The sequence below is a fragment of the Oxyura jamaicensis genome, chromosome 7 (genome assembly GCF_011077185.1).
Source record: "Oxyura jamaicensis isolate SHBP4307 breed ruddy duck chromosome 7, BPBGC_Ojam_1.0, whole genome shotgun sequence".
NCBI classification, from domain to species: domain Eukaryota; kingdom Metazoa; phylum Chordata; class Aves; order Anseriformes; family Anatidae; genus Oxyura; species Oxyura jamaicensis.
In genome coordinates, this window is record NC_048899.1 from 36,501,848 (window position 1) to 36,523,166 (window position 21,319).

Consider the following 21,319-nt stretch of genomic DNA (forward strand, 5'->3'; position numbering starts at 1 on the left):
GGGTGCCCCTGCATGGTTTCCAATAACTTAGGCTAGAAAATGGGCCTCCAAAAATTGAACCATTATGTGACAAAAAAGTTGTCAATAATAACAAAGAAAATCCATGTGATGGCCTGCAAGAGGACATAGTTTTACTATTGGATGCTGAGACTCCATATTCTCAAGAAGAGGCATGAGAGATGGCTCCATGCCAAAGAACTTAAAAGTACATTTTTCCCATTTTAATTTTTAAAAGGGCATTTTCGCCCTCCAAAATAACATTTTCTCCCCCAAATGTGCACAGGAGCGCCACGATGTTTCTGTACATAATAATCAATTAGCATTTCCCAAAGTGCTGTTCACCATGAGCAATATCAAACAGACACACGCACTGCTAGGTCATCCCAAAAGTCCACTTTATCTGTCCTACACAAGCTAATAGGGTGCCCAAGTGCACTGCAACATGCCTGACACATCACATCCTTTGAAAGCAAGCAAATGTAGTAGAAAACCATACTTAGAAATTCAGTCACCTCAGATCTTAACAAACATCTTCCCTGGTTTCTGCCTACAGCAGACTTCCTCTGACATAAGACTCTGTGCTTTAGAAAATGTAAAAAATGAAAAAGAAGAAGAAATGAGAACCTAAAGGGAACCTGCCTAAATGTCCCAACAGATGTCCCAACTATTCAGAGGTGCTGCATCACAGAGCTGGTGCTAACAGGCTGTGGTATTCTAGTTAGCATTAACTTTGTTCAGTTTATTTGCACTCATTTCCTTGCAGCACCCCTCCTGATGGTCCTTTCCTTGGCATTGTCAGGCCTGCAGAAGTCAGCATGCAGATAGCCACGCTGGTTTTACATCAGATATTTAGGACATTACAGCAGACTAGACATGGTGCTGACAAATTTATAGACATAGAGGTCTATAGACCAAGAGCTGAGAAAAAAGAGTTACCACAGCTTGAGGAATTACTAGGAATTTGCTGAAGTGCTTTGCAAAATTTGTATGTTCTTGGGCCATCTCAAAAGAGGATAAAACAAGTTAAATTAGACTTCTTTCTTTCAAGTTGAAGATAATGTATTTTACCTTCCCATTGCCAGAGGCTATGAGGGTGCACCAAATTGGTTTCTGGGGCTCAGCTGATGTTTGTTAATTTGTCAAGCCACAGTAACTCAATCACATACCCGAATCCCTAGCAAGAGTCACTGCCATTATGCTAAATGCCTTATGTTAGCAATCAGAATATGGTTATAGATATTAATGTATCATCTTAGAAGCTGTGTTCAGCTAATACAGAAACACTGGAAAATGTGTCAGAGAACCTTTTGCTTTCCCTGTTCCTTGGTGCTGGTGGATCCAGTGGAGATTTGGCTCTGTCACCACATCACATCTCACCACTGACAGTGGTGATCTCTCTCTTCCAAAGCAGGGAGCAGACACGGGAAGGAGGGTTACTGCTTTTAGGGTCTGGTGACACCAACAAAGACCTGTCTCTGTTGGAAGAAATACTGTGTGGATTTTTCTCTTGGTGATTTTTCCAGGTGCAGAATATCTGGGATCTTCTTTCTCAGACAAGGGCACAAGATTGAAGTTCTGACTGATCACTCACAATTACCACTTTGAAATGAAGCCTGCAATCCATGGAAGAACTCTTCTAACTGGTGTTCCCTCTAGCCATGTCCTGATAAGTTAAAAACACAATGTAGCCATTTATATTTTTTTCTCCCCTGGGGTAAAAAACAAAACAAAACAAAACAAAACAAACAAACAAAAAACACAGATCTTTAGGTTTTTTTCCTCTCTGATTTAGCAAACATACTTGATGTTCACTATAAGGTTTTCTTTTTTAATTCTACTCTAAATTTCACCGTATCTTACTATTTACGTATTAAACTACATACTAGAGCTGATGTTTATCATTCAGGCTAGTAAAATAAGTATTTCATCCCTATGTTTTTCTGAAGTATGTGCCACACTTTGTAGCTCTAGATTTCACCTCATTATTTCAAAATACACTCCTTAATTGACTGAGATAACGCAAATAATTTTCTTATTGATATAGTACCTTGTGTGCAGCCACAAGAGGAAGGCAGGTCAGGATCTCTTCTACACACTAGAGCAGAGTATCGGTGCCAAAAACAGCATCGTGGGTACTTAGAAAAATATTATTGTACGTTCATATTGTAGCCTGTCAGTTTCTTTAAAAGAGCGCAAATTTATTCTGCTCTCAATTTATTCTGCTCCTAGCCCCCTCAAACTGGTAGTGAGGAAATTAAAAGCTTCTGGGAGTTGGATACTGGGACAGATTCTGCAAAGCAGCCTAGGCGGGTCCTCATTTAACTTTTGGCCAAAGAGCTTGGGAGAATGTGGTGGGTACTGCTGAGCCCTGCTGGAAATGTCCTAGAAGTGTGCAGGTCTCATGCAGCTGGAAGAACAACGTACAGAGCTACAGTTCTTTTCCTGAGACACAGCCTAAGAGCAAGATACTGAACCATAGTTAGGTCTATAACCAAGCAATATTTACTTCAAGCCATTTCAGTTAATACCTGTGAAAGGATTAGCACTGTAGACAAGCCATTAGTGGCAACAATGATTATCTACTATATGTCATGAGGTGCAGTGAAAAACTAAAGTGCAAAATTAAGCTCTTTACTAGCTTAAGGAGAGTTTTGGTTTAGGTGCCTATGTAAGGATATGATCAACTCTGCTTCACCTTATAAAACAAACATTAAGGAGCAGCAAATCATGGTGCAAGACACTTACAGGACTTGGGTGGTCATTTGAGATATGAAATAAAAGTCACTTTATAATAGACTTACAGTAAACAAATAACAGGAATTATTTGGAGTTGATGAAAAGATTATAAATTAGATATCCCTGAATGCTATTAAATATCAGAGTTACTGGATCTTTTGGCAAACTTACTGAAAAGTTGCACAGTGTTTTCAATGTAAAAACATACTCTCTGGTGAATGGTAATGATGTCAACATTCATTTTATTTCCATCTTGCAGATGCAGATTATAATACACAGCAGATAAACTGGCTCACATATTTACTTTTTGAAAGGTGACAGGGCAGAAAGCTAGTACTGCCCCCCAGGTCCTCATCCACAGCACCCAGCCATGCGTTCTTAGCCTGGAGTAGGACTGGGTCTATTTTTCTATGACATCTACTTTGAAAGGGACAGTATTAGCCAACTCCGATACAATTTGAACCAAATGTGATTCTCAGTAACCTGACTGCTATGTTGGGCTGCAGATGGGAAATGAACATGACAAAGATTTCTCCCAGTCTGTCTCCCCACTGGTGCAGGAAGCTTTTCTCCTCTGAATCTGCAGTGCTGCAGCTCCTTGGCTGTAGGATATATCCCGCCAAGATACACACTGCTAGGAGGAAAATCTAGCCTGGAGTTAAAGCTGTGTGGATCAGAAGCAATCCTCCATCTAAGCTAGCAGATGAAGACAGGCTTTGATTCATCCATGGAAGGCATGATTGGCTCCTACTCAATGATATTGCCATTGAAGGAGCAATGTGATCTACTGTTTAGAAAAAGCAGGTAAATGTTATAATGGGTTACAAAATTGTATTTTTTTAATAGGTGGTCAAATCTTTGTGGATTCCCCTGGTAAATGCCCATAAACCTATGACAAAAAAACATTAGCATGACTTATATATGAACTTATGTGAACATTGGTACAACTGCACTGCAATCATGCAGTGTTTGCACTAAATGAGACACAACCTCAATGCTTGAATCTCGGCTTCTTACATGGAGAATTCACTCAGGTAAAAGCATGAATTGAGTTCTTACACATACTAAATTCCTTACATCTCCAAAATAGATGTTGCTGGGAATATGGTAGCTGGTTTCCTTCAGAAACAAATTTATAGTCAAGTTTAAATATTTTTTTTCCTCTCTCCCAACTAGTTTTCATCATGAGGCTTGAACAGAATGCTTAATGAACATACAATGACAGCTGCCCTCACCAGTTTAATCTATTGGTGATCATATTGCTTTCACTGGTTTTAGCATCTTCCCTTTCCTTACAGAGGGCATCGCCTGCACTTGTATCTTCCCCAAACTAATTACAGAGATTCTGCTGATTTCTGTCTTATACCACTCTAAAAGTTAAGTTCCCGTGTTTATGTTCAACCACTCTTCTTGGCTTCCACTCTACAATTGCCTGAAGGTTGATTAAAAATTAGTGTTCTTCAACAATACCACTAGTACTGTAAACCTTTATTAGACCTTTTAAATACTTGCCCCAGACTGGACAAAATTCCCCATTAAATCCCCTCTGGTTTCTGGCAGTCATTAATGAGAATGAGCCACGCTGCCTCTCAGGCTACCCAGCACTCACGTCAGCATCTTGCACTGTCAGGACCAGCCAGTGCTGCACAAAAAGCAAGTTTTTAAGTACAACGCAGCTCTTTTTCTGCTAGAAAACTATACTTGCCATAGAATCAGGTTTCAGCCTTCAGATTGCCCATTCAAGAATGGTTTTACTGATGATAAAACTGGCATCTATCTAGTGCTTTTCAACAGGTGAACTATCTAATAAGCAGCAGAATCCCTGTGCTAAAGAGATTACACTCTGAAGCACTGAATGTAGTAAAATGCTGCATTAAATTTAGCAGGTGCTTGGTGTGCATTTATTAAGTGATTATTCCCTGTGCTGGCACTTCCCTTCTCCCTATTTCAAAAACTGAGCAGCTTTTCTTTTTTTTGTTGTTCCTTTTTTTTTTTTTTTTTTTTTTTTTTTTTTCCAGTGACTTTTCCTACATCTTTGAGCTCCCTCTCCATTGAAGAAATTCACTGCTGCTCCACCACCAAAGGCCCATACATCAGATAATTGGAGTTAAGAGCTATTTTGAAGTCTTAAGTTGCTCTTGTCCTGGCTCTCCATGCAGGAATGAATTTCACTCCCTGTGTATCTGAACATTAGAAGGCTCTAAAATTTTTTAGACTCACAAATTGTCATTTTGTTCTGATGGCTTTTTATTGTGTATGAGGCTAAGCTCTTGAGTCATGGCATTTTGCTACTGATTGGAGAGGGAAGAAACCACTTCTAAGGAATTACAATGTTTTCTAAATAATTCTGAATAGATATTATGAAAATACATTACATAAAGTGACTGAACCTACTTCAGTTCACTTCTATTTTTTTTTACATTCATACACATTTAAAAGAAAATTAGTTTAACTTTTCCTCAAATTAAAAACTGAATTTAACTTATTCTCTATCCTCTAATTAATATTATATATGTATGTAATGCACAGTTGCAGTTACATAGATGCACTGTGTAGAAAAATCATCCTTAAACCAAGCTCTCTTTCTAGAGCCAAAATAAATAAATAAATATGGTAAATTCAAAAGTACCATTTATTAAACATTACAGTCTTTATTTAGTATTCATGTACTTTATTTCTTTGAAAGTAACTCAAAGTAGCTTCAGTTTTCTTTATCCTTTCCAGAGTGTAGTGTCCTAGCATTCATCTCACGTGGAATTTATAAATACAGGATTATGGATTTACTTATAGCAGCACACGTAGCTGTAGATGTTGATGACAGACGGGGAAAAAATATAATAATAAAAATTAAGCAACCTAATAATAACAACAAATTTGATTACAATAACCTTATTTTTTTTCATGATAATTCATATGCAAGAATTTTGTTTGTCCTAAGAGAATTTACCTATAAAAGACTGTGATGTCTGCATGCATGCAATGCATTTGCTACACCTCCCATCACCGAAAGCAGCTCACTATACTCAGAATTTTCTTTCTTTCTTGTTTTAAACATTCTGAAAAATAGAATATAAAAATTCTGCATGTTATTCAGCATTGCTACAGGGGTTAAATTGTTAATGCTTTACTTTCACTGTAGTTTTTTATCAAACTTTCTTTATTCTTTCCCTGGGGATAAACAAATGGACAGCTTTCCTCTCTAGTATTCCTCCTTCCATTACCATCACAGCAGAATGCATCTGAGACTATAATAATTCAGTGATGAAATACAAAATGTCGCAATGCCATCTCTCTTAAAGTGAACTGAGATTTTGTTATGCCATTTTAGGTGCACTAATAGCTCCTAAAGTCCCATGGAGTATCTTAATGTGAATTTAATGAGCTGATAGCATATAAATGACAGTACTGTGAGGGTGAAGGTGACATAACCTTTTTCCTTCTATTTGATGTTTGTCTTTGAAAAAATACAGATCTTTTCAAAATGTACCACATTATTACAAAGTGCCGCATCATTCAGCAAGGAGGCTACTATTGTTTTATCATTTTAAAGCCCATTTTTTTTTCGCTCTCTTTATGGCACAGGAAACAAGAGCACTTTTTATTTCATCATTAAGGTAATAAAAATCTCAACAATTTCTCATGAGGAACAATGCCAATACGTGGCGCTCAGGTGCTCATGGTCATGTCGTGTTGTGCACATCCAGTGACAACCCATTGTTTTCAGCATTTGTGTTTGCCCTGATACGTTTACCCATACTGGTAACATGGCATCAGTACAGTCATGTGTGAATCACACCTATACCATCCATCTTTATTTCTCTTGTCTCATTTTTGTTTCCTCCTATCAAGGATAACACTAAGAGGTCTACTCATCATTGCTGACTCCCAAACTCAGTATGTCATTACTGGAGCATTGCCATTTATAACGAGTTGCCTCCCTTCGCCAGCCCGCTCTGCTCGATGGTGTCACACCCCATTGTGCGCCCAAATCCCAATCACCTTCCGCGCGGTAATGAGCTGTGATCCCATCAGCACTCGCTTGGATCATCACTGACACCATTGCGCCCAGGGGAGGAAGGTACCAACGGTAAAAGATAAATATATTGGTAAGCAGATAGCAGCAGATGTATAGAAAACATAAGTGGCAGATTAAGGAGGTAACCAAATGTATTAGGTTATTAAAGTTTGCCAGAGTGTAGCAAGGCAGCTTTCCTACTGCAGTTAGAGGTATTCTGTTTAAAAACGTTAATTCAAGCTTAAGAAATAACATCTCAGGGCTTTTTTTCACTGCCTTGAACACTCAGGGACGTGGCAGCCAATGATTTGATCACTTCCATGCTAAATGCTGTGTCCCAAAAAGAAAAAATCAACTTTCTTTTCTCTTTCACCAATCTTACAAATGTATTGCTCTTAAACAATGCATAAATCCCAGAAATTTTAGAAGTTTTTCATTTTTTGCATTTAGGTCAGTCAAGGTGGGCTTTTTTATTTGCTTTACTTTAAAGCGTGTGTAGGACAGAATATGAATTAGATCTGAAGGCAGTGTTATTTCAACATTTTTTACAGTCCCAATGCTGCTACACTCAGTACACAAGAGGAAATAAATTAAATTTATAAAAGTTATTTCTTCCACCAGCATAAATGATAACATTTGCTCTTCCGAGAAAGATGTACCTTGGGCTGCATTTGACAAAGGAAAAATAAATAAATAAGTAAACAGCTTACGTGTTTCAAAAAGTTAGAATTTTGGCAATCTATGAAATTTGTTTAGAAAAACCTTTTCGTTGCCAGGTGACAAGGCAAAACATATCACATATGCTTAACAACCAGCTTGTACATATTTTGTCTTTCCAAGGTTTCTAGGGCTGGTCAGGCACAATGATGCATTACAGCTGAAGGAGCTTCCAGCAGGGACAAATGTTTGTCTCTTTCCAAAAGAATTTTCCTAATCCTTAAGAAAAACAACTCAATATTTCTCATTGTTTAATGATTGAGTAAGGGGATTAATTCTATTCAAAATTCATCGTATTACCAGTCATAACATATATCGATGTGCTTGCTGAGAATGCATACTACTGGTTTTCTGGCACATCATGTTTGTTAGCATTTCATGGTATAGTACAAGCAAGTATAAGCAGTAGTTCTGCTAATACATACAAATTTCTTATAATAGTTTGACATTCTATCGCTGCTCTAGTGTGAGAAGACAAATGTAGGCAGTGTAAAAATCTACGGACAACTAAGGATCAATGATAATAATGGGATAAAATGCACATCCTAATACTTACAACAGCTATGGTTAGCATAGTCTAAGCACCTTAGGATCTCTGATATTTATGTGTTAGAAACATTTAATTTCACTGAGGAACTTTCTCATTTCAATGAAATTGAATAACTGGTTAAGTTTGTAGAGGAAGTCAGAGACAAAGGAGAAAAAAAATATGTATTCAGATTCCCCCCAAATCAGCCATCATCACCAGAGGCCCATCCTTCCCTCTCAAAACTCAGTCCATGCTTGTGAACATTTATACATAACCCATGGCCTGTAGCTGGAGTTAATGGATTTCATACATGTGAAATTAATTGTGGCGATAATTCTGAAACAATTACCTTTTCTTGGAATCGCAGTCAACAACTATTCTAATAAATCATGGTGCTGCTCACATTATAATGATCATTAGTAATCAAATGCATCTGTATACTCAGCCTGTTTGCTCACTTAAAGTCAAAATATTAAAAGACAGAGCAGAGTGAAGTGTCCAAGCTCCTGTGTGCCAAATGTGCACTATGGACATAGAGGGTCAGTCCACTCACTTCTAAGCACTTTATTGTAGCTGCAGTTGTAAATTGTTTGTGCCATACTACAATTTTTAATCCCACTCTTTCTCGGAAAGAGACTCATGTTCGTGCCTACATACTCTATGTACATACATTAAGTATTGTCTTTTTTTGTCTCTCTCTTCTTTTTTTTTTTTTTTTTTCCTTTCTGATTTATGGTGTCCCTCAGAAGAGCAGTCAGCACGACTCTTGAAATTAAAATATTTTTTTTTATCCCTCTTCTTTCTGAAGTATTTCAGAATATTTTGCTATATTAGCTTTCAAACTATAGGCATTGTTTTTTTATTTTTTTTATTTTTATTTTTTATGGATGTACTTTATGAGAACATGTAACAAAGTTAGCGTAACACAAGTCATTTGCTAACAGCTACGTATTCCTTTAGAATCCTTCATATAATTACAGAATGTCTACATACCATAAAAACAGAATTAAAACCACAGGAATTTAGGTATCAAACCTTGTCTGAAAGATAATCATATCTATAATAACACTTGTCAGTAGAAATAAATAAATCAATTTTCAAATAGCATCGATTCATTTTGAACACTGAGTAGTTCTTTCTTTATTTCTCTGTGGTAGGGAGGAGCTGCCCCCATGTCCCCTTCCCACCCAGCTGGGCATTGCCTTGTAAACAGGTTGGGTTTGATACTGGAAGTTTTTCTTCTCTCCACACCAATCTTCCTCATTTCCCACGTTCTTTAGGGGCAGCTGCAAAGCAGATGTCAGCAGGGAGCCTGGCATGCACCGGATGAGCACACACGTTACCCTTCTCCTCCAGCCTGCTACACTGACTCCCACCTACAACGGGGAGGGAGTAGGGGGGGAAGTGTAGAAAGAAAACTCAACCTTAAAAAACTTTATTTTTTTTTTTCTTTTTTCCCCTCTCAATTGTAGAATATAACTTCTTGAATTAGGTATCTGGTAGGAACACTTGTGCTTGCAAATTCCAGTTTGCTCTCCCTGCCGGTAAGCCACTCATGCCAGCAAGCCAATTTCCTAGAATCCTCATCAAAAGACAACAACAAAGGGCAATAATGATGGTCAAATCAAATTTATTTTAAAGGAAAAAAAATACACAAAGGCTTTCTGCATTACGGTCCAGCTGCAGTATGCCTCTACCTGCTGCCATTAATATTTGCCAGTCCTCTAACGCCTTAAAAAATTCAATTCTGTTGACCTCCTTTGCTTTTTCATTGTAGATTATACCCAGTTGCAGTACAAGGCATCCATTTAAACAGTGTAAACTTACACTGTGAGATATGATCCCAGATGAGGTATTGCCTCAAACAGAAAATGAAAAATATTCCATGCATTTTAAACATGAATCAAAGATCATAAGTTACACAAATGCGTAATACATTTCTGCTATTCTCTGGCAGAAAAGAAAAACAAAACTGGCAGCTATAGCAATTGTATAATGGTAATTATTAGGAGAAATAATTATGCAAAAACCTGTTCAAATTATATAGAGGATGGAATGACTCAAAGCGAGAAGAATTTAAAGTGATAGCTAATACTTCAGCAAACTTCTCAATATGGCACCGGGCAGCAAAAATCCAACTGACAAATGTATTTGCTGAAATCTTTCTGGCCTGTGAAGTTTTTTTAAAATTGGACTATACACAACTGTTCTCACTCAATGCCTGGGGTCCTGCTGCAGGGATTTCAAGGTTGGCAGTGAAAAGTCTTTTTCCCCAGTCCCTTTGCATGTTAGCTGCACAGGCTGGTTTATCGGGCAGGCTCCAGGCCACCCAGGGCTATCTGCAGCACTCTGTATTGTGATGCAACAGGGGAAAAATGCAGTCACTGAAATTATCAACTTTTAAAAGTCACGGAAGGTTCATCCCATCTTCCTTTTTTAAAATAATAATAATAATAATAATATTTTATTTTAAATTTTATTTTTTTCTGAACCTCCTTGTGGGCTTTCCCACATTCAAGCTTCTTGTTCATTCTGTTCCAAATCTTGCTTCTCAAACACCTTCCTTATTTCCAAAACTTTGTGTCACATCCCTTCCTACAATTGAATCAATGTTTTGAACAACTTTCATCAGCATACTTTATGGTGATTGTACTACTAAAAAGCCTATGTACAATTATTATTCTGTTCTTCACCCTATAGTCATCAAATACCAAATCCACGCATGCGCTTCTCTTTCCACGCATGTGCTTCTCTTTCCTTCTCAAGATACACAGAATGGAAACTGTGCTCAGGGGCTCAGGAGAGAGGATTAGTCCATCAGCTCTGATCCAACACATGCACTTTTTTTGTCAGATGTTACCACATGTCTTTGACCTCCTCTTCATGGACCATTTGATTGCATGGTCTGAATGTTAAATCTGCTATCAATTGTGGAATTGTGAATACTGCACAAAGCTTACTCCTTGAAATTCTGATAGCCAGTGAAAACGCAGTAAGGAAACAGACAAAGGCTTCAGGATACAACTAAAAATGTCAAAGGACAGAAAAACCATGTTGTGCTGACAAGACAGTTATAGACAGCGAAACTTAATCAACTTATAATATCTTGCTTCTTTCTGTAAGGAAAAAAAAAAAAAAAAGAAAAGAAAAGAAAAAAAAAAAAGTTAATATTATTTTAAAAGGGTGATGTATATTTGTGGTTCCAAAGTTTAGGACATCTCAGAAAGCATGACAAGTTTTTGTGCATAGGGAATAGGTGCAAGTGGTTCATATGATTTACTGTTATTAGGAATAGTGTTATTTCTTTCAGTATTTAGATATTGTATTTATTTCTTCAACACACATAATCAGCTCACTGTGTTCTTTCTAATTACATTAGCTTCCACTATACAATCCTTCAGTGTTACAGCATTATAGGAAACAAATACAGTGCCATAAACCAAAAGCCCACTATGGACTCAGACAGTGAGACAGTTGCCCAAAATTTAAATTAGGAAAGATGATATTCAAATATTACTTGAAGTAATAATGTATATATTTTTTTAATTTTAGGAATTATGCAGCCCCTACTCTTGATTTCTTTAATGCTGTTGCCTGCTGGGCACCTCCATGAGACAGGGAGATGTTATTATCCCTAATTTAGGGATAAAGACCTGAAGCACAGAGTGCAGTTGATGTGACGTGTCAAACTGACATGTGGAGCCTTGGCTGTGTAACAGGTACCATAGCCTTGAGATGAGTATCCTTGCAGGATATCCACAGCAGCAGCCGAAGAAGCCCTTCAGTCTCCATTTTCTATTTGTTTCCTCAAGACGTCAGGTTAGAAGTACTATTCTCTTTACTGAATGTGTTGTGTGGCATTGGAATGGGCTGCCCAGGAAAGTGGTCGAGGCACCATCCCTGGAGGTCTTCAAGAAACGTGTAGATATAGAACTTAGTAGCACGGTTTAGTGGTGGACTTGTCAGTACTAAGTTAAAGGTTGGACTATATGATCTTAGAGGTCTTTTCCAACCTGAATTATTCTATGATTCTATGATTTAATCCCTTCTGCCTGTATTAAGCACTTTGGGAGGAAGGTTCACAATTAAATCCACAGCATATGCCATTTCCTGTGCCAAAATTTGGCTGACTCAAGAGCATCAGAGCCTGATCTCACCTTCCCTCTCTGCACAGCCTCTTCCCAGGCACGGACTGCTTCACCAAGATTTGGCATGTTATTTCAGCAATCGGTTTAGCGATTTACTTCTTACCCCCCTTCCCTTCTCCGAGTTTCTCTCTCACTGCATAACACACATAATTCCTGCACATTTTATTTCAGATTTCCTTCTTTATTACCAGTTGCATCTTGGTAGTAACTCTAAGACCATAAATAACAGAAGAGTCTTATTGTGGTAGAACAATAAATTCAACTAAGAAGGTATTAAAAATAGTGAGAAATAAAGGATAAACAAACAAACAAACACAAAATTAAATGGTGAGTGGTTAACATGAAGGCAGTGACACTGGATTGTATTATCAGAGAGGGATGAAGAAGAAAATGCTGTATCCCACCCACTAGATCATCCTGGTCCCTCTCTATAGCCGTAAGTCCTTCTCTGCTTCCTATAAGGTGTCACGAAGGGAACGGGAGCAGTGGAGATACTTGCTAGCAGTCATATGACTGGGACCAAAAACTACTAGATGCTATGTCAGCATCAGTGGAGAAGAAACAAGCAGCAACATCCACAAAGTTCAGAGGAAAGAATCTTAATATTTTTCCCCCCACTTTGGCTTTCTGCTGAGTTATGTGGCAAGCTGGAACTGACACTGCATATCTGAGGAGGTTAAAAGGAGGAAATCAAACTGAGCTCAATAAAAGACTGAACATTGTAATAGCAGCAGTTTGGGGGTTATTCATTTGTATTTTGTACGACATACTGTGGACACATATTTTGCTTTCCAATGTACTGAAGTTGTATGCAATTTTTATTGACAACTGCATTATAAAAGCTGCCACAATTCAGTTTGACATGCAGCTTTTGCACAGTGGGAAGATGTGGCAAATGGTTTGTTTTTTGCCTTGCAGGAAATTACTGAGGTTTTCAGGACCGGAAGAGAAAGCAACTATTTTTACTTCACTTTTATTGAAAAAGGTGAGTTGCATTTTTGGGAAGAGGAAACTCATTCCAAGAACTTAAGTCATTAGTTCCTATATCCCAAGCCCATTTCTGTAGCCAAGAACTCTCACACCGTGTGTTACAAGGTCACCAATGAAGCTGCTAGCAATGTTGCTATTCTTGTCTCCTTTGTTAGGGTTAACACCTTCTGCAAAGCATGATCTACTTTAAAGGCACAATATAAAAGTTTAATAGCACTGGTAATTAGTTCCAACAGTGGTGGTTTCTTTGATATCTACAAGGGCCTTAGTCAGGGTCCATAAATTCCATTTCACTTGGGTCAGCCATCCATCAGGTGATAACTACTGTTCCCTGCTACCCACCTGGACTGGCTGCAGTCAACATTGAGCACTGCTTATTCTTACAACCTAACACAACAGAAAGGTTTCTTTGGTTTGCTTGGATATTTGGCAGAAGGCTTTGGCTTACCAGCAGGTCATGAACTTTGCATGAATGCTGCTATGCGTATTTTATCATCATAATGTGAAATGTGCATCAAACTAGGTTGCTTGGATAAACTTTACCAAAAAAATGACAATAGCATAGCAGTGAATGGAATTTATAACTCATGCTTCCCAGTACCTTTACAGCACAAAAACTGTTTATTAGCACAAGTTTTCCCTTTGTATGTTGTGTTTACTTGTTTCCCAGCAGGGTCTGCTGATGTTAATGGACTCACAGCAGTACATTCTACTTCTGTTATTACAGGTCTAATTCAGTCATTAACATTTCATTAATGGACTGGCCTCCTAGCTGTTTGCATGGCTGTCTAGATATTGATGAGCTTTCTAGTATAGAAAACTGGTATTTAAGGCAGACTCTTAAAGGTTTATTAAACTGCTAGTGAATCTTCATAGCATTCTGTCATTTATTTTAGAAGATAAAAGCCAAACCATTGAAAAAAAATACATTGCAATAGTTGTCAGCACCTGAACTGAAAATAAATCGCATGCAAAAATGCTCAGGAGGGGGAAAAAAACACAGATTCCACATGCTCCATTACCTGGATACACGAGTCTCCAGCTCCTGCCTTAAAACTGATGTGGCTCAGCACTGCCAAGTCTGCTGTGCTCTACCTTGGAAGGAATTGCACTTCGGTTGGATACAAATTGATTCCTTTTTCCACCTCACAAGGGTGTTCTGCAGCTCCACTAGTTCACATTTTCAGAGACTTTGAACTGGAGTTTTTAATCCTGCCCACAACCTGCTCTATTGGGAATAGCTTTACTGGTACTACTGGAATTAGTCTAAGAGACTGCTCAGAATAGCAGAGCAGTAGTCTGGGGACCTTTGACATAACCACCAGGAGGAAGACATCATAATTTCTAGAGTTCAGTAATTTTCTAGCATTATCAACAGTGCAGTGGAATCTAGTTATAGAACTATCTAGGTAATTTCTGTACCCCAATGGAAGGTAAGTGTCCTTGTGAAATTGCTCAATTGAGTTACGAGGTGCTTCCTTTTACCACCTCAGCCTTTTCCCCGTTAAAAGACTGTGTATTTTGAGGCACCACAGAGAATTGGAATATATTGTATTATATCATATGAGTGTCTAATGCAAGTACTTTATGAAAATTACTAATTTGATATCATAATTATGCTTGTAATATAAAATTATTAAGCACTGTCATATTGCACAGTAAATGGAACTTATACTGATTTAATAAAATGTATTTCAATTCCATTACAATAACTTTACCATATTCTTTAATGGTATCCACAGTTAACAAAAATAAGATACAGCCAGGAAAAGCCCAGCTGACGGGTCCTGTATACTACAATATTAGGTCATAATAGATATAATTTGTGAGCTTTCTTATGTACTTTATATTTCTGAACACCCACAACTTAATTTTGTTTTTGTTAGAGAATGAGTTGTTTAAAAGTAGAGGTAGGATTAGAGGCAAGTAAACAAAATCCCCCGAGTAAGTTCCCTTAATAAGTATGGCATTATAAATGCCTTTGATTTCTGCTTTATAAATGGAGCTATAAATATTGATCCTAAATTCATATTTTTTTAAAGGATCTTACTTCTTCAGTCAGTCAGTACTATGTCAGGGTGACATGAAAATAGATCTCTCATTACCAAAACTGAAGCTAATTGTCTTGATAAATGTACCTATGCTTGAGAAATCAGAGGGTGGAGGGGGTGTGAAGAGAAGAGAAAGGAGGGACACTGTTTTCATACAAATATGTTCAAGTGTTTTTCTCCTCTGTAGAACTGTCACAGCCCAGTATGTATGAACTACTCATTTAACAGTGGGGAAAAAAAATATATGAGAAAGGATGACAAATCCTCATCTAAACATTTTCATCTAGGCTTCTTTTGTCTGTCAGGGTAAATAAAATGAAGAAACAAATTGAAACTGGGGTGGGGAGGGGGGGGAGCAGTCAGCTAAAATGTCATGACTTGCTTCTCTGCAGGTGTCAACTTGACTTCACTGAAATGGCATACAACTTTGATTTTCTCATCAGGAAAAAATGTTTATTCCTTTTAACAGACCTAACAGATAAGAAACTGCTGTGTGTAGCATTGCATATTTTGATATTGTGGATATCTATGTATAGCTATTATTGAGACACACGCTAAAAATATTTTGTGTGCTTCATGTTGAATTGTTGTCATGAATTATTAAAGTGATCTGTTATGTTTTCATTAAACTGGCATTCTTAATAATTTAAACACTGGTCTTTAAAACACTGACTGTATATTGATGATATTCGCAGGAAGAAAGAGAACCCCCCAATTATTCTACATCTTGAATATATTTATTTATTTACCTCCCATGACATTATGCATTACTATATGCCTATATTAGTTTATTATTACAGACTACGTTGTTCTACATCTGATTTGTCATTGAGAAATTAGCTGCTTTTAATCTTGCAGTCAGTGTTTCCAGTTACAGGAAACTCATACTTTCAGATGGTTCAGGTACACATCACGGGTAAAAGTTCCATGATAGTTTATAGTGAACCAGTGGTCCATTCAGACGGCAACCTTCTTTCACCTGAACAATATCTGGTACTAAAAAGGAAAACCAACAGTTAAAGAGACATGTGAATAAGTTCACAAGTTGTAGTCTGACCTCAACAAAATCCTCAAATTTCTTCTCAACTATTTTGAATGAAAAATATATATATATTTTTTTTTTCTGGTGACAATGGATGAAAACGAAGTTTTTAAAGGCCTTTTGACAAATCATTTAGCTTTGGTGATCATCTACACTTTAATAGTGATTATGTCGTATTGCATCTTATACGGGAGTGTCTAGCACCATTTTACTGCCTTCAGGGATGTGCCTCAAGGATGGATGGTTGAAGAACGGTCAACAACGTTGGAAGCAATTGTCCTACCATGTCATTGCATCTTGGATATGTGCTTAACAACCACATCTCCCATAATATCTTGAAGACCTGAAAGTTCTTACAAAATTAATATTATTAATAATTATATCAATTATAATCATTATTAAATAATAAATATTTATAGTAATTATTATTATTAATAAATAAACATATTCAACTGTTATTTAAACTTTTTGGAAAGGGGGAGTCTGATTTGTCCAAAACAGAAACAACTTAGTAGGCTTTACTCTTTCAAAGCAATTGTGAACAGCTTTCAGTGATGAGACACTATATGGATTTCATGACTTCGGATCACAAGCCCTGCAAGCTTGCACCCATCTGCACAGATCCTACTAAATACAATACTCCCAAATGTATCCGGCTCAGACTTTGACCTTAACTTTTTGCATTACCTGTGGAAAGTCACTTTGATCCTCTGCATTTCTGTTTAACTGTGAAATGGGAATGAGAGATGTTTTCTTCTTTATAAACAGAAGGACTCCCTTAGAAGAATATATTAAAATAAAAAAGCCAAAAGTTATTTTAAAACATTATAATAACATTATTTTTTAAACCTTAAAATAACAACAATGAAAACTTCTTTAAAGTAAGAAGCTATCGCAAAGACTTCAACAATTATTCAACCAAATTTAAACTAGTGCATATCTAGCAATGTCAAAGCCAGAAGGTGATATCCACCATCTCCTACCTTAGCTACCAAAATGACAACATTCACAACAGGGCTTTAATGAACTTTCTAAGGATATTTTTGGTATGAAAACCAGTACAACTCACATATCATCACCCTCACTCAAATACTTCAAGCTGAACCTCTGAAAGTGTTGCTTTAGACTTTCCCCTTTTTTAGTTTCATCTCTTGATGAAACACAAACTGAGAACTAACATTTTTCTAACCAATTAAGGGTTCAGTCTGTTATTCATCGCTGAAATGATGACCATCAGCAATGGGTTTACAGGACTACAGGAAGTATGAGAAGGTATTCGGATTTCAGGCTGTCAAATGAAAGCATAAAAAAGAACCAATTTTACTGTTAAAAGTTAAGAGAATAATTCAATTTCAAAAGTTTTTTTTTTTCTTTTGCTAAAATAAAACTTTCATAAATTTAATAATCGATTTTTTAGAAATAAATTTTCTGACAAACAAAATAGCCTGTGAGTTCCAGAATAAGTAAAGAGTCTAAAATACTGAAATGCTTTAAATATACAAGAATAACATATTGAGCTAATGAGAAAACAATACATTAATAATCTCAGTGCAGACATTATTTGCATTTCTGGGTTGGTCAATTCCCTTAATCTCTGTGGACATCACTTGATTACACCACAAAGCAACAAAACAAGAACTGTTTCAAAATACCTCCCCAAAACTGAGAACAAACTCACAAGACTCACAGCTTTCCTACAGAAGAACTAGAGAGGACAATAATCAGAAATTCTGTGAGTCAGTTGGTATTAACGAGACACCGTGATGTGTTACTGATGTAACACCAATACTCATTTTACACAGCACAACGATAGCAAGATTTCAAAATATTAACTTCAAGCATCATGCAAAGTATGAATAATTTTCATTGCTGCGAATTTAAAAAATGCATCATATTTCTTTCCCACATATGTCCTTGTAGCCTCATAAAACAAACTGCGTTTCATTATATGATTATGGGCTTGTGCATATACATCACGAAATGTTAACTACTGCAGAAAGTAAGAAAATAGATTTTGACATTGGAGAATTATTTTTGCTACTCTCCTGTGCCTTTGGATCAAAAGGCAGAGCTACTTGGCTGTTTAATCTGGCCTGAGTCCAGAACTGCATACCATGGTGAGAGATGCCAAGAACATTGATGCCACATGAAACAGAAGTTATCTTCTAAAAACTCTAAATAATCACAGGACAAATTGTATTTTAACTGATATAAAGAACAACTTCGTTTGTCTTTCTTGCCTGGTCAGGAGTTATTTTCATATAGGCAACTGAATTCTGTTCTTATTAATAAGATGTCTGAGATGCTGTGATTGTTTCACTAGATAGCATTTGACATCCCTTTCACACCGTACCCACTGAAATGCATGCTATAAGGGTCACCAGGTAGTGGTAAACAATCATAAAATATGTTTTTTCTCCTGCAGACAAACTCTTAGGTTGAAATCTAAATGTATATGAACAAAGAGTCTTCTTGTCCAGTTTGTACTTCATCACTATTTAAAACCATCTAGTTAGTCCTGTATGCTTTCCGTCTATTGTAAAGTACGCTGCTACCCTTTTAATTAATTCACAATACAGACTGCTATTGTTTGGTTTATTATCTTCCTAAAAGGACAGATGATTTCAGATGCACTAGATGTTTAAACTGTTGGAAAAGCAGTAACAAAAGCAAACTTGTACAAAATATCATTACATTTTATGTTTGCAATTCTGTTTTTATTTACGACATGGAGAAAACTCAACTTATAATTCTCTTTCTAAGATAAAATTCCTCCCTACTGTGAATACCCAGTGCCGCAGCTCCTATTGCTCTGGCTGGGAGAAGACAATACAGATTTTGTAGGGCATCATGCATTTCTCAGTAGTTTTGCAAATAAGTGTTTCGGGTATTTTGTTTGTTTGTTTGTTTCACTTTTTAAACATATCAGGATTAGCAGGTATATCTCTTTTAGACAACGCTAAACAGGTGAGTGTTATCAAATCACCAATCACTTACTAGTGCCTTCTGATCAACCGTACATCATTCACAACACAAGAACAAGCATTCCAAATATCCTGACTAAACAGTCATTTCATGGTTGTTTGCTCAATGTGAATACAAACATTTTCAGACTCACTTTTTGTATTTAGCTGAGGATCCCTATTGATGAAATGCCAAACTCTCTTATTTAAATGTCAGCAATGGGCTTGTAAATAAAAGTAATATTTTTTTAAATTCATATTTTCATTTGAAAGCTCTCTTACTTATTCATCCCACACTATAAATTTAAGGTCCATATATGCACCCCTTGGTAATTAGAATTTACATTCTACAATGAATTTTCAATATTTTCTGCATTCTCTAGTCTTATCAGAAGCATTATTTGAAATGAAATCAGATCCTATTCCAATCAATTGTCATATGGACATAGATTCCACTCACTAAAGTTGTTAGTGGATTATTTTTGATGCTCATCAGTTGGTGCTTTGAGAACTATTGCTTGTAAGGAAAATCACAGAGGAATCAGTGATGTGAAATGCTTCATCAAATTAATTGTTTATACTACTGAAACATAACATTGTTTCACATTTGAGCTTGCAAAGAGGTATATCACTTCATCTGCTCAATGGTGGCATAAAAGCTTAGAATACCAAAGAAGGGACCCACAGTCACTCTGTGGGAATTAAGATGGGAAGATGGGAATTAAGATTTAGGAATTTTCCTGGTGATATATGAGAAATAGCTTATAAATAATTTTACATGAGTTTCTCAAGAGTAAAAAGTCTAGCAAAAGAAGGATTTTCTATGTGTCATAGAATATAGCAATCAAAACCCAACCAAAATCCATTTAAATTACTATAAATAAGCTATATCTCACCTGTAGTATCCATCAGCTTTTCACCTGAACGTGTTTGCATTTCAGTGCAAGTATGACTTGTGTAGAAATACAAAATAGTATTCTTGCATGATGTTGCACCATTAGTTTAAACAAAAATAAGTCATAAGAAGCTTATTTTATATGCAGAGACAGTGTCTAACTAACTGGTTTCTGCAACAAACTCTACATATAAATCGCTACTTCATTATATTGCAATTGCTGTAAGTTCTCAGTTTCCACAGCAAAACTACTGGTCAGATCTTCCAACTCTCATGCTCAATGCATTTTCTTCTGTGCAAAGTGGATGCTAACAGAAGTATCCTGGCATGGTATCACTCTTTAATGCAGTGGCTGGGTGTAAAACATGGGAAAGATGCAAGGCTGCAGAAAAGTGGACTCATTAGGAAAACATATATAGCAACGTATCAGAATTGTCTATTTCTATTACCATAAAGATACTGGCAATAAGAAAAAAAAAAAAAATCAGAGGAAAATTAAAAAGAGGTATTATCCTTTAATGGATAATTGTATACAACTTTCTTTAGACCATAAAATAAAAAAGTAGCTAAAATGGAAGGGAATTACTAGTTGTTTTAATGTACGTTGAAGCTATTACGGCATTGAGTGTTTTCCCTAATGAAACTGTGGAAACATCAACACTTGGAGGGGCCTGAAAATGAGTTTCAAGAAGATACTGGAAATATAAAATGAGCATCAGAAGATGTCAAAACAATGTCAGACTTCCCAATCTGTGCCACCATGTTTTACTGCCTTGCATTCCAGTAACACATTCCAGTCTACACCCGCAGTGCTGCCAGCCCCCACGGCCATGCCTGGTTTGGGGCATCGTGGTCCCCCTTCCGCTCTGGAAGGAGGTGGAAACTGCTCAGCCACTGTGATAAAGGGAATGCTGCCACTACCTGATGTGTGAGCACAGGGATTTCTCTCAGGAGCAAACACCGGCAAGCAGTGTTCGAGACATTACACAGCTTTTCATCCCCAAACACCTTGAGGCCTCCAGAAAGACATGCTGGGAGGGTGCAGAGTGCCATGCAGGTGGAAAGGGAACTTTTTTAGCATTTTAAAATATTTCTTGGTCTCAGGGCTGCATATTACAATCAGATTTTCCTTGTTAGCATGCTACCTCTTTTCCTTTGTACAGAGATGTCTTACAGGTTCATCTACCCTGTCTTCAAGGTTCAAGGCAAATGTAAAAGACATTCCCAAAGCCA